This window comes from Dama dama, chromosome 14 (genome assembly GCF_033118175.1).
Source record: "Dama dama isolate Ldn47 chromosome 14, ASM3311817v1, whole genome shotgun sequence".
In the NCBI taxonomy this organism is placed as follows: domain Eukaryota; kingdom Metazoa; phylum Chordata; class Mammalia; order Artiodactyla; family Cervidae; genus Dama; species Dama dama.
In genome coordinates, this window is record NC_083694.1 from 21,776,131 (window position 1) to 21,794,384 (window position 18,254).

Consider the following 18,254-nt stretch of genomic DNA (forward strand, 5'->3'; position numbering starts at 1 on the left):
TAGGTCATTTGGATTACTCTTTGCTAAAGCAGGGATCAGAGAAGCTGGTGTTTCAGTGAGCTGGGCTCTGCTGGGCAAGTGCAAGTCCTTGCTAGGGGAACACGGTTAGTTTCTGCCACCACCAGGGCTGTCACATTCTGCCACATTCCAGGATCCTGGAATTTGAAATAAAAAAGTCAATTTTTCTAGTATTTAGATCCAATTTTTGGATCCTCTCTCCTCCTTTGCCACAAAGGGTGCTATTTATGCTCGATTTTTTCCCATCTGTCTCCTTAAATGTGAGATGTGTCCCTTGGGCATAAACTCCAAAGGCATCACCAATATCAAGAAAATCTTAAAAAAAAAAGAGAGAGAGAGAAAGTCTCAGAGTAGCTGTAAATATGTTGGATTTGACCATCATCCTGTAGTAGTTCAAAATGGGCAATGATCATCACAACAAGATTTATAAGGGGTATTTTTCTGCTCTTACATACTTCACAAGCCTGTCATTATTCCTGCCTCCACTATAACTAAGAAGAATACTATAAAATGTTCCCTCCATGAGGCACCAAAGATCATCCTTTCCCCTCTACTCCCTAGAAATATGGTGCTCTGAGCGTCTTTGGATACTCCAGAGACATATAAATGGTAAAACTCAGATCCTTTTCCTTTTTTGTTGTTGTTGTTAAAGTTCTTTAATTTTTAAAAATTGTGATAAAACACACACAAAATTTACCATCCTAACTATTCTTAAGTGTACAGTTCAGTTGCATTAAGAACATTCACACTGTTGTGCAACTGTCACCACCATCCATCTCCAGAACTCATTTCATCTTGCAAAACCGAAGCTCTGCACCCATTGAACAATACCTTCTTATTTCTCTCACCCCAGCTCCTGGTAACCACTGATCTATTCTACCTCTCTGAATTTGACCACTCTAAGTACTTGAAATAAGTTGAATCAAAGAGTATTTGTTCTTTTGTGACTAGCTTATTTCACTTAGCATAATATCTTTAAGATTCATACATGCAGTAGCTTGTGTCAGACTTTCATTCTTTTTTAAAGTTTAATAATATTCCACTACATATACATACATATATGTTTTGTTTACTGTTCATCCATTGAAGGACATTTGGGTTGCTTCCACCTTTTGGCTGCTATTAACATAATTTTGCTTCCTCTTCTTTAGAGAGGATGTAAAAAAGAGTTGGGAGGATGGTTAGGAAGAACAGTGCAGAGTAAGATAATTTTGTTCTTCTTAAATGTATATCATAAAAACTGAAGCAATTCTGAAAAATGTAAGCCACTCTACATCTACTACTAAGAAAAAATAATTTGTAGCATGTTAGTGATCTTCTTTCTAGTTATCTCACCATATGTCCATGCCAGATATATTGATATTTTATGTAAATGAATAGTCTTTAATGTTCAGTAACCCCGATTTCTTTCAGCTTTACAATGTGAACTTTTACTCATATTAATAAAACTTACTTTCATGCCATATTTTTCATGGCTGCTTCTATGGACATACCATAATATTATTTATCCAATCTTCTATTGAAGAAACAGTATCCTTTAAGTGATTTCCTTTGTTTTTTTCAATGTTATTTAATATAAAGGAATACAGTGACAAATATTATACATTTATCTTTGTGATCCTGTCTCATAAGTTCCTAAAATTGGGTTTAAGTGAAAAGACTTAAACTAACATTTTATTTATTTACCAAGAACAATTTGTTTATGTGAAAACTCTGATGTCTTAGATCTCTTATTCTTATATATTTATCTATGACAAAACGTATACTTCATATCCTAAACAACAGAGTAAGAACTTTCTAGATCTTTTCTGGGGAACACTCCATGGAAAGGAGGATAGAGACATTGGGTTATATCAAAATATTATATCAAAGGGACTTCTCTGGTGGTGCAGTGGCTGAGACTCCATGCTCCCAATGCAGGCTGCCCAGGTTTGGTCCCTGCTGAAGGAACTAGATCCCACATGCTGCAACTAAAAGAAAAAAATATCATGAATGTAGCAACAAAGATCGAAGGTCTCACATGCCAAGGCTAAGGCCTGGTAAAGTCAGGTAAATATAATAAAAATATTTTTTTAAATATTATTTTGTATATGAATACATGTCAATGCAATGTAGTAGAGAAAGTTAGATGTTACCATCCTTGTGAGCTCAGCAAAGGAAGGTAGATGTGGTCATCGTGAAGGGAAAATGACTATAAATTCAGTCATGATTTGTGTTAATCCAGAATGCCAATCAAACCCCAAACTGGTACATAGCAGATCAAATCACAGTGTCCAAAGTGCTTGATTGGCCAGTTTTGTTACTAAAAGGGGCTCAGTGGTAGAACCTATAGGTAAATTACATTTTTAGAAACTTACAGGTGGTGGTTTTACATTTTTCAAATGGTCTCTTGGTCCATCTGCTAAAGTTACGGTGAGTAGGATCCAAATATCTGTGGGAGGGGACAGGTAAGGTCTTCACAAGTATTCTAATTATCAGCCGAGAGAGCCAAAATTTGAAACAAGCTTTTAACTTGGGGGACATTCTGGACTAGAAGTGATGCTCTTTCATGGGACAACTTTCCAAGAAAACAAATGGAGGTAGAGATTTGCAGGCGAGAAGTTTTGGGGAGAATGTCTTAGGAACAACACCTGTAAGAGTACGAGGGAAGCAGGATGCATCAGAGGGAGAAGTACAATTGTGACACCATTGTAATAAAGGTCTCACCCAGGGCTTCCCAGGTGGTTCAGTGGCAATGAATCTGCCTTCCAAGTGAGAGACATGGGTTCAATCTCTGGGTCAGGAAGACCCCTGAGGTAGGAAATGGCAACCCACTCTAGTATTCTTGCCTGCAAAATCCCATGGACAGAGACACCTGGTGGGCTTCAGCCCTTGGGGTTGCAAAGAGTCAGACACAATTTAGTGACTAAATGACAACAGAGGTCTCATCCAAATCCCACAGCGAACTCTGAAGTTTCAGTGACCATTCAGACGTGTTCTAAATGAGGCAAGGAGCCAGGTCTTTTGCTCCCACATTGATCAGCCCTTGGGTATGGACAGCCCACAACGGGTTATAATCTTGGGCAAGGCAGGTCCCTTTGGTTGAAGGCAGGTCCTGAAGGGAGCATGTGGATGACATATCATGGCATCTCCTACAGTCTCTAACCAGAAGTTCAGCTATATGAACCAAGCAGACAATACCTTGGTGGACAGAGAGACACCCTTAGTTCACCCCAGTCACATCCCATACCGCCAGACTAATTTCACGTTTTCCCCCTCCACCATCACCTCACTTTCATTTCATCGCACGTCAATGCACACACACACACACTGATGTACATGAGTCTCCAGCATCAGTCAGGATTGAGTCAGTAATCAGGTCAGACCCTGAGGATGAAACTCTTTCCCGTTTACAACTGAGCAGGAAAGACAAGACAGGCATGGACTCCAAGAGCAAACTATGAAAAGCATCACTTTTAAACACCAAAGATTTAAAGATCTGATATGCAGAGGCCATATAAAATATTTGTGTCTTTCAATTTTTAACAAGAAATTTAAACTTTTAAGCAACACTTTCAGTAACATAATATATTGCTATGAAAGCAAGCCCAGCACCATTATAAAATGTCCATTTATTCATTCTTTTTTGTTGTTCAGTCATGTCTGATTCTTTGCAACCCCATGGACTGCAGCATGCAAGGCTGCCCTGTCCTTCACCATTTCCCAGAGCTTGCTCAAACTCATGCCCACTGAGTCAGTGATGCTGTCCAACCATCTCCTCCTCTGTCGTCCCCTTCTCCTTCTGCCTTCAATCTTTCCCAGCATCAGGGTCTTTTCTAATGAGTCATCTCTTCGCATCAGGTGGCCAAAGTATTGGAGCCTCAGTGTCAGCATCAGTCCTCTCAATGAATATTCAGGGTAGATTTCCTTTAGGATTGACTGGTTTGATCTCCTTAAGTCCAACTCGCAAGAGTCTTCTCCAACACCACAGTTTAAAAGCATCAGTTCTTCAGTGCTCAGCCTTCTTTATGGTCCAACTCTCACATCCATACATGATACTGGAAAAACCAGAACTTTGACTAGATGGACCTTTGTTGGCAAAGTAATGTATCTGCCTTTTAATATGCTGTCTTTAATACTCATTGTTTAAGTATTTTAAAATTGATCATTATATACCAGCACTGAGCTAGATTCCAAATCATCCAAAACAAATAAAACACAGTTCCTGCTTTCAAGGAGTTCATAGGTAGTGGGGGAGACAGATAAGATAGGACCTTCGAATGAGTGTTGCTTCCCAGGCATGCTGGAGACATAGTGGGCACCTTATTTTGGAGTAGAGGCCATGCAAAAAAGGCTTTCCATTCTGCATTTCTGTCAACATTGCATTTAGCAATAGTTGAAATGGGTCTTTTTCATGTTTGGCAGGGTGGTCTGGAATTTAAGCTTAAGATCTGGTTAAAGTTGTCTGGTTTTCAGAACAGAAAAAAAATTACATTATGGTATAAAAGATAGTAACTATAGTCAGTGATTAAGCAATGCCCTTCTAAGATTATATAAAATTAACTGTAGACAGCAATTAAGCAATATCCTTTTAAGATTATTGAAGAGTTGGGTTAGGTGTAATGCTAAAATATTTTGGAACTCTAAGAATTGCTGAAACAGAACATGTCTTTCCAAGTTTCTACCTTTGTATTCACTTGTTCTCCTTTAAGTTCTTCTGTCCCAGGAATTAAACACTTTCTTATGGAGCCAATTCTGTGGTTGCAATTGGAAGCTGTTTCCTGCCTCTCCAGCACTCAGATCTTAGGATTTGCATTTGTTTACATCTTATTTCGGAAGTACTCTAACAAGTTTTTCATACCATCCACCACTTTCTATCATACTGTGTAATTTACTATTTTATTATTTATTGTCTGTCTAACCCTGCTAGAAAGTAAATACCACAAGAGCAAAGATTTTGTTTTGCTTTGTTTTGTTCATGGTTGTAACTCCACTGCCTAGAATAGTACCTGGCACATAGCATGTACTTCATAAATATTTATTGACTGAATGAAATAAAACATAAAGAGGGAAGATTTTGCTGAGATCACTGATGATAATATGCTATGAACTGAAGAATATAAATAACTCAATAATATGCATCCCCTAAATAAATTAAAATATAATGTTTGGATGTTCATCACTTTTACGTCCATAGAAGGATCCAGCTATAGCTTTTGAACTTCAAGGTTATCCTCTATAGTATTAGGTTTTCTAATCCAGATTTCCCTGGTCAGACCCACTTTACCTTCCATTACTTGGGCCAATTATGATATGGTTCACTTCACATGGATGTATTATAACTTCTTTGAGACTATCAGGCACAAATATGGAAAAACAAATCAAGTCAAGGTGGAGTTAGAGAGGAGCTTGTTGCATTTGTACATCCAATACCACAGAAAAATACCAAATCTCTTCCAAATACATCATCATGCATTCACATTCCATCAAGTGAATGGAAATACTTCTGCTAATCCCATTACAATTTTGCCGTTGTATCTTATTTGCTAGAATTGGGTTAATTTATGGGCTTTGCTGATGGCTCCCCTGCCAATGTAGGAGATGTGGGTTCGATCCCTGGGTCAGGAAGATCCCCCCTCAAAGAAGGAAATGGCAACCCACTCTGGTATTCTTGCCTGGGAAATCCCATGGACAGAGGAGCCTGATGGGCTACAGTCCATGGGGCTGCAAAAGAGTCGGACACAACTTAGCAACCAAACAACAACAAATTCCGCCTCTAGTCAGAGTGCCAGAAGCAGGCTATTTTGCACATACATCTCTGATCAAGGACTCTCTTGAAATTTTGACCTTAGAGACATAGTATTGATAGAATCTTCTTTTTCTCATGTGATGTAGTTGAATGAAAATAAGAGTAAAATGGTTTTGCTCGCTGCAACTCAATCACTATAAAACTATTGTGCAAAAGTAAGGCACACGTGCAGAAATACAACCCGTTTATGAATGGAATGATCTTTTTTGTGATTAGCAATGAGGCTGTCTTAATGCAGCAAATTTGTTTCAGAGCTGAAAGAAATCAGACTGAGCCAATCAAAACACAGAACATCATGTGCTGGTAAAGCTCTGAGAAAAATTTCTTGAAGTTACAAATACAAGCCAACAGTGAGTTTGGTTATTGACATTAATGAATTTACCATCATAAAGATGTGTTTTAACTTGCTTTCAATGGCTTTCGGAGAAGGCAATGGCACCCCACTCCAGTACTCTCGCCTGGAAAAATCCCATGGACGGAGGGGCCTGGTAGGCTGCAGTCCACGGGGTCGCTAAAAGTCGGGCACGACTGAGCGACTTCACTTTCACTTTTCACTTTCATGCATTGGAGAAGGAAATGACAATCCACTCCAGTGTTCTTGCCTGGAGAATCCCAGGGATGGGGGAGCCTGGTGGGCTGCCGTCTACGGGGTCACACAGAGTCGGACACGACTGAAGCGACTTAGCAGCAGCAGCAGCAAGTGATAAGGACTGGAAAGCTACTACTTCCCGTGATGCTGTCATCTGAAAAGATTCACTGTTATCAAAAGAGAGGGACAAAAAAAGAGAAGAAATTCTAAAATAAATAAATAAATAAAAGGGACAAGTTGGGGGTCAGAAAGCTGAGAGCTCAGTACACTGGAAACACTTTTGAGACTCCACATCTGATCAGTTGAATGTATAGATGTACAGGCAGGAGGAGGTGGCAGGCAGTGCACAGTATGTGCTGGCTTATGTGTGGGAGGGCCAGTCCAGCGCCCCCAACTCATGCTGGGCAGAGGTCCTGAGGGGGGGGGCAGCAGTTGTCTGAAAGTGGCATGGTGAAAGGATGACCCTGGGCTTCCTAATGCAAGGACGTTGCTTCTTGAGTTTGCATGTCCTTTTGCTTATATGGTCATTGCTCTCTAAGCCACACACCTGTGGATGACACTTTGGGATGATTTGTCCCATGTCCCGTTTCCTTCTTGTGATAATCTACTAGTTACCCTCCACAAAAAAGCAATGCATAAACATATATCCGGCTGGTTCTTTTCTGCAGCCAGAGTGGCATGGCTGAGCTACTGTGACTTGGCACCTCCAATTCCAGTGTGTGCAGGGGTTTCCACCGGTCGCTTCTCAGAGACCAGTTGGCTGTCCTACAGCTCAACTCAGTGTCAGAGATAGTGTCAGATCCCACATCTTTTTATCCTTTTTTAAAAATATTTATTTGTTTATTTTGGGGGGCTGTGCTGGGTCTTCATTGTTGGGCACAGGCTTTCTCTAGCTGCGGAGAGCGGTGGCCGCTCTTCATTGTGGCGCACTGGCTTCTCACTGTGGAGACTTCTCTTGTAGCAGATCACCAGCTATAGGTGTGCAGGCTTCAGTATTGCGGTGCATGGGCTTCGTTGCCCTGTGGCATGTGGGTTCTTCCCAGATTAGGGGTCGGATCCATGTCCCCTGCTTTGGCAGGCAGATTCTTAACTGCTGGACCTCTAGGGAGGCCCCAGATCCCACAGTTTAAGAGTTCAGTCCTACAAGACTGTCCCCCACCCTCACTTCAGATGCTGCTTGTAAGTGCAGGCTATCACCTCTGTTCAAGATCTACAGGTTATAGATCAGAGTTCTATGACCACCCCCTGCCCCCCCCACACACACTCCACTCCAGCTTCTTGGGCCATTAATTTGGCGCAGAACTCAGAGAAACATTTTACTTACCAGATTCACCAGTTTATGGTAAAAGGGTATGGCTCAAATCTAGCTAGATGGAAGAAATGCATAAGCATAGGGAAAGGGTGTGGGGGCTTCCATGCCCTCCCCTTTGCCATCGTCCTCAAATTTCCTCATGCCCACCAACCTGGAAGCTCTCTACAAACCTGACCATCTGGGGGTTTGTGGATGCTTCATTACATAGGCACAACTGATGAAATCACTGGCCATTGGCAATGATTAAAACCTCCAGCCCCTCTTCTCTCTCCGGAGGTTAGGGATTGGTACTCAAAGTCCCAACCTTTTAATCATGTAGTTGATTCTGCTGGCATTCAGCTCCCACCTTCATATACAGTTCCAGAGTAGTCTCATTAACTTAATAAAAGACATCTTTGCAGACATCTTTGCACTCTCATCAGTTAGGTTATTCCAAAGGTTTTAGGAGCTCTGTGCTAAAATTTGGGACAAAGACCAAATATACGTTTATTATAAATCACATATTACAACTGCACACACCATCATATAGATACCCCCTGACCTCTCCCTTGGCTTAACCCTGTTTCTTTCAGTCCAATCTACACAGTTGGAACCTGAAGGGGGTGTGAGATGGGAAAAAACTGCTTGCCTAAAATTGCCTGAAGTCATCCCTCCTTAAAGACAACAGCAGAGCGATGCTGTCCTACAAGCTGGCATGGTGACCCAGAAAGTCTGAGAAAATGCATATTTTTACCTGCACAGGGTGATGAGAAAGTGTCATCACACTTAAAACAGAATTAGAAGTAGGTCCGTACTCAACAAACACCTAGGGAATAAATTAATATGTGGATTTGTGTGTATATGTGTATGAAAGAGAGAAGAGAGAAAGGATTTAAGCATTTGTTTCTTACTGAAGGATCTGTTCTGGACTACAGAATATTTCACCGAATTATGGAAAAGTCTCCTGATTGAGTAAAAATGGGTCACAAGTAATTGTTCTTCATCGTACCCACCACCCGATATATGTATCTATATACAAATAGGCAGGCCCATACCATCTATTTCTTTTAATACTTACTGCCTTTAAAAAATGATGCTACTAAAATGTAAACACATTCTTATTGTAAATGATTCAAATATTATAAAATACAAAAAATAAAAGGATGGAAATGTGAATATCTTTGTGCTTCCCAATCTGAATCGTTTACCTAGAGGAGAAAATGTCAACGTTTTGGTGAATATCCTTCTCGTCTTTAAAAAAAAACACACACACACAGACATATATATATATTACACACTACACAAATTCAATCTTGGTTGGTTGTGTTACACACATGTGATCATATATATAGACAAACCATTCTTCAGCTTGCTTTTTCACCTAACATTAGATCTTGTAGAGCTCTATACATCATTGCATGAAGCTCTTTCTACCTCCTAATGACTACCAGTATTTCATATTATGGATACAATATATATTGTAACACTACTGATATTGAACATCTTGTGAACATATCTAAGTACATTTTTAGGGTGGGAAAATTACTGAATCAAAGGTTTTATGCATTTTTAAAAATTGTTCTTCCAGATTCACTCCCTACCCCCCACATATTTTATATTATGCGTTGGGTGCTCCATCCCTCAGTCTTGTGCGACTCTTTGCGAGCTCACAGACTGTAACCCGCCTGGCTCCTCTGTTTAGGGGGATTCTCCAGGCAAGAATACTTGAATGGGTTGCCATGCCCTCCTCCAGGGGATCTTCCCAATCCAGGGATCGAACCCAGGTCTTCTGCATTGCAGGTAGATTCTTTACCATCAGAGCTACCCATTTCTGCATTATATATATTAACCCATATATATTATGCATTAGTTCCCGGTTAAATATTTGATACTTCCACTTATTTTAATTTTCAACAATCTGATAGGCAAAAATTGGTATACTATTATTTATTTGTATGTTTCAGATGACAGCAAATTTGAATAAATTTCATTACTTATCATTTATCTTCTATAAATTTTAAAAATATCTTTTGCCTTCTTTTAAATAGATTTTTTGAGATTTCCTTATTAATTTGTAGGAATTCAATATACACTAGGGGCTTCCCTGATAGCTCAGTTGATAAAGAATCTGCCTGCAATGCAGGAGATCCTGGTTTGATTCCACTTCAGGATTCTCTGGCTTTCCTTGAGGCTCAGCTGGTAAAGAATCCGCCTGCAATGTGGGAGACCTGGGTTTGATTCTTGGGTTGGAAAGATTCCCTGGAGAAGGGAGAGGCTACCCACTCGAGTATTCTGGCCTGGAGAATTTCATGGACTGTATAGTCCACAAGGTTGCAGAGTCAGACACCACTGGGCACTTTCACTTTCACTTTAAATATGCACTTGATACTACTTATTAGTCTTTTAAACATGTAGCAATGTTTTCTCCTTGTCATGTAACAATTTTACTCATGGTGTCTTTTGCTATACTAAAATTTTTAATTGGACAAATTTACCAGTATTTTCCTTTATGGCTTTTCTGACCTTTTTTTTTTTTTTTCCTATCCTCAAGTTGGAGAAATATTCTGCAATGTTTTGTTCTGACATACATTTTAAGAATAACTCTGAATTTATCTGGAGTTTATTCTAGTGAGTGGTAGTTAGATGTGAAGATTCATTACAAATGTATCAATAGTTATCTCACTCAACATAATTTGACAAGTTGCCCATTTTCCCAGTTTAAATGTCACTTTTATTATAAACTAAGTTGTTATTTACACGTGGTTTTGTGTTTGGTCATTGGTTAAGAATTCCATGTTCCAAGAAACTTTAGCACGTAACATTCAACACTGGAAAATGAATTCCTCATCCCCCCATCAAAATTTCAAGAGACTTTTAAGAAACATGTAGAGAAAGCCCAGATACACAAAATTTTAAATGACAAAGGAGAAATAACCACATTAAAAGAAACATTAAAGATGATTGAGATATATTCCAATGATTTGGAAACCTAGATAAAAATGAATAACTTTCTAGAAATTTTCCAAATTTACCATAAATGATTCCAGATGAGTTAGAAAATCTCAACAATCAGAGTTTTGTAGAAGAAATGAGAAAATTGTCAAAGAGTTATACCCTCACAAAAGCAACAGGGCCAGATAGTATTATAGGTGAATTTGATAAGCCCACTAGGAATATTAGTAGAAACTCTCTCTTACTAGTAAGAAAGTCTAAAATTGTACATTTCTATATGCATGTATTTTATTTGGTAACTATTCAAAGAGATTCAGTACTCATCAGTTAGGTTTCATTGTTACTTCTGTGTAAGGGGAAAAAAAAATCATACAAATTATTTTGTAAACTTAAAAAAAAAAAAAGAAAATACTGAGCTAAAGTTACCTTCTGTAAGACTTCCCTTCAGCCCTACTTCCCCACTCCCCAAAACACATACTTTTTACAAATACCCTCATCTGGAGATCCCAACCCAAGACAGACACATGTTCTATTGCAGTCTAGTGCCCTTTCTACCTTTTGTTTGTTTTGTTTCCAGTTGTTTACCTCATCTAGTGGTTGCGGTAAAGGGTTCCATGGGGATATGAACAGTGCACTGACAGAATGTGGTTTTACCACAGAATAGATACTGGTATATATACCAGGGCTTGCCTGGTGGCTCGGATGGTAAAGAATCTGCCTGCAATGTGAGAGACCTAGGTTCGATCCCTGGGTTTGGAAGATCACCTGGAGAAGGGAATGGCAACCCACTCCAGTATTCTTGCCTGGAGAATTCCACTGACAGAGGAGCCTGGCTGGCTATAGTCCATGGGATCGCAAAGAGTCAGACACAACTGAGTGACTTTCACTTTATAGTCCCCACGGTATAGTTCTATGCACAATAGGAACTAGATTTTTTACTGATTTTTTTCAACTGATTCTTAAAAATTGATACAGGTAGTCTCAGGCTAAATGAAAAAACAAAGAACTTCCCTGGTAGTCCAGTGGTTAACACCTTGCCTTTCAGTGCACAGGGTATGGGTTCAATCCCTGGTCAAGGAGCTTAAGATCCCATGTGCCTCATAAAACCATAAAGCAGAAGCAATATTGTAACAAATTCTAAAGATGGTCTACTTAAAGAAAACCTTTTTTTAAGAAAGCAAACTCTCTCAATAATAAGATATTTAAAAAACAGGGTGCTCAGAAAATCTGCATATTTAACATGCAAAGGATGTTACTCATAATTTTTAGAATTTTAATGTTATTTTCTGAATATAAAAATATTTTAGACCGATTTATAAAGATAGAGAAAATTTAGGTTGATATGAATATTGTATGAAATTATTATGTGGGTATTGAACAACTCAGGACATGCTCTTATTGACATTTTAAAGTTGAAGTTGCTCTTAAGTATTAACTAGTAAACTAGTGAATAATTAAAATGTTGTTAGAATGGATTCAAGGCCAATTACTTTGCTTGCAGACCAAAGATCCTAAGAAATCTGCTACTGTCAATAAGGGCAATTGATACACTTTTATTTGCATGCTAAAGAAAATTGGTGTGGATACCAAAATGTACATTTTCTAGAATATGGCAGTTTAGGCTTTCTTGCATAAACTGGAAATGTGATACTAACATAAATGAATCAATAATGGAAGTGCAGGAAAATTATGGCATAGTAATAATATCTGACATTTGTATACGCTTTATTGCTTTTCAAATAAATTTCATAGCTCTTTTATCGGGATTACCGGACCTAAAACCTATTTAGACAGTTTATGCAGACTATCATTTCCTTCACTTTGAATGGATTGATTTAGGAATTTCAAACAACCAGGCTGACATTTTTGTACTAAATTAACTGTTCTCTTGACCAAACCAACTGACTTAAACTGTTGTCCTGGTGCAAGGCAGATGCTTCCCAAGACAGTTTTGGTCAGTCTATGCCAGTTCGGAACATGAATCTGTGTGGTGCGCATGTCTAGCTCTGCCTAGTATGAAGACTTGAGGCAGAGGCCAACCTGGTATTAGGGGCTCTCCAACACCTACGAGGGGGCTTGCATCTCCTTCACTCCTACTCTTTTGCTCTACGATCTGTTGTTAATATTTAATTACTTGGCTGCTCCGGGTCTTAACTGTGACATGTGAGCTCTAGTTCCCTGACCAATAATAGAACCCAGGCCCCCTGTACTGGAGCGTGGAGTCTCAGCCACTGGGCCACCAGGAAAGTCCTCTGTGATCTGGTTTTATACTCCTGCTCTCTTAATTGGTTTTCCCAGCCCTAGCTCTGCCTTTCTTCTCCCAGTTCCATTTACTGCTGATAGCAACAAACTCCATTCATGCCTTATGATAGGGTCTTTGTATTAAAAAACAAAAAAACAAACTACAGTCAAATAGTATCATCAGGAAGGTAATAAAATCTGCAGATATCTTTTGATTAAATGAGTCCAAAGCCCACAAGGGATGTTAAAATTTCTTTAGAAAAAAAGAGGGGGAAGAAAAAGAAGTCTAGGAAGAAATCTAGGAAGTTTTACATACATTTTAAAACTAGACTTTCACTATCAAGGGTGAAACAGAGCACCAGCCCAGGTTGGATGCATGAGACAAGTGCTCAGGGCTGGTACACTGGGAAGACCGAGAGGGGAGGCGGGAGGGGGGATCGGGATGGGGAACACATGTAAATCCATGGCTGATTCGTGTCAATGTATGGCAAAAACCACTACAATATTGTAAAGTAATTAGCCTCCAACTAATAAAAATCAATGAAAAAAAATTAAAAAATAAAAGGAAAAAAAAAACCCCTAGACTTTCTCTTAGCAAATTGGAGATGTTAGTTGAAGAGATTTTGCAGACAATGCAAGCCCCCAAATATTTCAATTTGAAATATTACAATACATAAGAAAAATATTTGTTCTGCTGAGATTAAAAGGTTAATTTAAAAAATTTTTACTTTACCCTATAGAAAGTACATAACCTCTTATTGTCTACTCCATTCTCCTCCAGGACCTTTAGCCCACTTCACCAGTCTGCCAATGAAATACCAAGCAGCAAAACCTCTTGGAGAGACTCCTTCACTGGTGATGTGAGGAGGGGAAATTTGCTTTCCTTTCCTCATGGAGGGATGGGGCAGCCAAATGTACATATTTTATTTTGAGGCTACGAGAAGCATCTTTGTCAAATAACTGCTAACATGGATTTCTAACTGGAAAGAGTAGCTACTTCTCAGAGCCAAGTAAAGATTTTGTTCAACAGCTAAATGTCCAGGGTGAAGGTGCTCAAGAGATCTTTTTTTCTCTTTGTGACAGGGGAATATCAAAGTCATTCACTGGAACACAGACTATGACATGTAAGAAACAACAGTGATCAGTTTCCTTCTTGGCCCTGAAGACACCCACAGGCTTGTCCAAGTACATGTAAGAGGTACCACCCAGCCTCACAATTTGTTGCTTGTCCCATTTATTTATTTATTTTATTTGCTTGTTCCATTCCAACCATGAAATCTCACTGGATTCATCTTTTGGTTTGTGTTGCATTTTGACAAATCACTCAGAAGGTTGCCAAAGATAATCATCTCCCTTGAGAAATTAAATATTTTGTATCTTTGCTTTCTTCCCAAATGGAAACTCTGGATCATCAGGATCTGGTGTAATGTTCTTTCTTAACTCACATTCTGGCATCAAACTTACCCCTACATTTACCCCAATAAACTTACCCCATATTAATAGAAAAGGTTTTTCACCAGTTGTTTTCATATTGGTATTGAGTTCCCCTCATTAATATTTAGTTCTTTTGCCCCTTTTGAAGCCTCATCACTGTGGGTCTGTACCATGATAGGATGTCAGCCACTGTCGGATTACGTCTAGACAGGGCAGTCAAACTGGCCAAGGTAAATTCAATATTCAGTCACTTAAGTGGATGACTGTGTGCTTGGCAACCTGCTGGACTGTGTGGTCGTTTGCTTCAGATTTTGCTATTGAGACAGACTAAGAAGCCTTGTCAACCATGTCATGATCTTTCAGACATAGTAGGAAATTGTTCATCACTGGAGAAAAGAAATTTCAAATGCTATTAAAGCAAATGGGCTGTTTCAGAATGTTCTTACATCAGTCCGTATAGACATACCATCCTAAATTGTAATAACATCTCTCACGATGGTGTGTACTGACTCAAGTGTCAGACATGAATCAACTAAGTGTTTTTCAGACATAAATTCAGTGAGCCCTTCAAAGATCCTATAAAATAGTTACCATTGTTATCTTTACTTTACAGATGGGAAAACTGAGACACAGATATTAAGTAATTTATCCAAAATCACACAGCTATTAAGTGGCAGGGACAGGATTTGAATGACTCTTGGTACCACTTGTTTGTAAACACTCACCTCAACATCTCAAAGTGAAATTGTCGTCAAAATATTCACCCTAACACTTTTGGAGAAGGAAATGGCAACCCACTCCAGTATTTTTGCTGGGGAAATTCCATGGACAGACAAGCCTGGTGGGTTACAGTCCGTAGGGTCACTAAAGAGTCGGACACAACTTAGCAACCAAACAACTAATATACGCCTGTAAAGCAAAGCTATGTGGTCCAGGTAATGGGGTCAGTTCTTCATTTTACCCGTGTGTGTAACTACAAATTCATATTCTGGGTGCTGAGTTGTCTGTCTTTTCTACGCTGAGCAGTACAGACACACTGGCTGACCTTCTAAGAATCCTTCCATCATCAGAAGTGTCCTAAATGGAGTATTATCTACAAAAACATTGATCGCTATGCTGTACAGCTGAAATAACATGATGCTGTAAATCAACTACAATTCAGTTTTTAAAAGAAGTATCTTTTCTAGTGGGAAGTCACAGCTTTCAGAAGACAAGTCTAACTTTTATCGGATTTTCACATAGATAACCTCTGATGCTGATCCCAATTGCTTGAAACACAGAAGGTTACAAACATGTCCTGTAGGGACTTCCCTGGTGGTCCAGTAGTTAAGAACCCACCTGCCAGTGGAGGGGACATGGGTTTGATCCATGGTCTAGGAAGATCCCACATGCGGCAGAGCAACAAAGCCAGTGTGCCACAACGCCTGAGCATGAGCGCCTGGAGCCAAACCACCGACAGGAAGAGTAGGCCCTGCTCCCCGTAACTAGAGAAAGCCCGGTGTGCGGCAAGGAAGACTCACACAGCCAAAAATAAATAAATAAATATTTTAAAATGTCCTGCACCATTTATCACATTTCTCTCATTTCTGTTGGTAAATCCGTTGTTTTACTTATCACTCAGGACTGCATTTTGTCCTTACAGGAATTACCTTTGAATGGTTCATAGCAACTCATCCCCTGAAGAGTTAGTTACCTCATCTATGAAATGGGTATAGAAATGTAGACCTTTGAATGTTATTGCAAAAAAAGATCATCAACAGACAGCTAACCCTTTTAATAAGATTTAAGGTATGCACAGCATTCCGTAGCTGACTGATACAGAATTTCAACAAATGCCTTCACAAATGGAAATCCATTATTTACACAGTTAATCTTCACAGCAGAATTTCTTGACTTTGATCACTGCAATCAGTTCAGCTACATTTAGGAATATTGCCTTCTTCCTGAGGCAATTTTCATATTGTCTATTTGTGTTTTCTCCAGCAATACCCATTTTGGAATTTCAGGCAAAAAGAATTATGTACCCACTTCTCTCTATACCCCGCTCACTGGAGTTGTAAACTCTATGAGGCCCAGAAGTTTTGTTTAATTTGGTCATTAGTTTATCACAAACATCTGGCATACAGTAGGTGCTCAAGAATAATGCATTGAATATATGAATCTACAAATGTACATATCCAGATTTTAGAGGGAATCTAACTATTTTAGCTATTAGTCTTTGAAGTCACAAGCTTCCGGGTTAGAATTTCAGCTAAGTTTACCAACTGAGGAAGTCAGAACAAATTCTTAAGCTCTTTGAAATTCAATTTCCTCATTTGAAATTTGGGGATGATACCTAATTCACAGAGCAGGTATGAGGATTAGAGGGTCATGCAGGCAAAATATCTGGCCTGCATCAAGTGCCAGCTGAAGCCCCAGCCCCTGGGAAGGCTCAGGAAGGGTCAGCTTCCACCCATCGGGAATCTCAAAGCTCTTCTTAGTTATTAATGTGTAATAGGCTGGTGTTGGAAAAGGAAATGGCAACCCATTCCAGTACTCTTGCCTGGAGAATCCCATGGACGGAGGAGCCTGGTAGGCTACAGTCCATGGGCTTACACAGAGTTGGACACAACTGAGTGACTTTACTTTCACTTTTCAGTTTCACCCGTTGGAGAAGGAAATGGCAACCCACTCCAGTGTTCTTGCCTGGAGAATCCCAGGGACAGAGCAGCCTAGTGGGCTGACGTCTATGGGGTCGCGCAGAATCGGACACGACTGAAGTGACTTAACAGCAGCAACAGGCTGGTGTAGTTTGTCTTATTTTGTCTGTGAGGGAGAAAGAGACATGATTAACTAATGGCTATTTAGTTACAGTTACATCTTGCTTTCCTCACCCTCTGGGATGCCCAGGGATGAGTTGGAATTTAGAATATACTTTGGGAGTTGAGGGAGGTGGTTTTGTAAAGACTGTTAAATAATTTCTTGTGTCTTTGGAGTAATTTTCAGCATTAAAGAAGGAAACATGGGTTATCAGCCTATATGACTTGAGCTTCTACCCATCTGGGAGGGGGCAGGACCATTGCGCATTGAAAGACACAAGAAGGCGAGCTGGTGACAGCACGCTCAATGCCTTTAGCACATTATTTACAGCCCACTGCATCGATCGGGACAATTTCCATTGCAACTTTCCTTTGGAATCCCTCGGGCTCGGAAGCAGCAGCTTCAGAGTCTCCTTAAAGAAAACTGAGCCCGTCCTTTTGCTGACAGTGTGTTTGGCGGGTTAGATTTGATGGCTGGGAAGCTGACTCCAGGTGAACACATCCACCTTGTGGCCCGGCTTGCCCAGTCTTCCTGCTCCTGGCTCTAGGGCACGTGGGGCACAGAGGAGGCTGGAGAGGGATGACTGGCTCATATGTTTGCAAGATCATCTTACAGGTTCCGGAGTAGAGTACTAGCCCCAGCTAAAGAAAAGCACAGATGTGCTGCCTAATAAACTCCTCCTGGGATGGGGCTGGGGGAGGGGATGCCGAAAGACAGAGAACTGTCTGGAGTGATGATTCCTAGGCAAGCTGGCTTTGGTTGTCAGCAGCATCATCCTTGCACTGGCAGAACGACTGCAGAGAAGGAGCAAACTGCTGAGTCTTGGCAGAACGCTTTCCATTACTGTTTTCACAAAATATGGCTCTAGATGCAGGTGTTTGGTGGGAAACTCTCTTAGTTGATCACTTCAATACCATTAAGGCTCCACTACTGTATCAACCGCACAGTCATCTGTTTAAGCGGCTCCTGTTTTTAATTGTGACACGTCTCAAGCAAGATGCTCTAAGAGTGTATTGAATAAAAATATTCAACAATTATGACCAAGACAGTGAGGGTGACTTGATTCTTCCATTCCGTCATGATTCAGGTGGAATTGGCCAAACCTGGCACCTCAATAACAGCATGGTGGGACATCCCTGGTG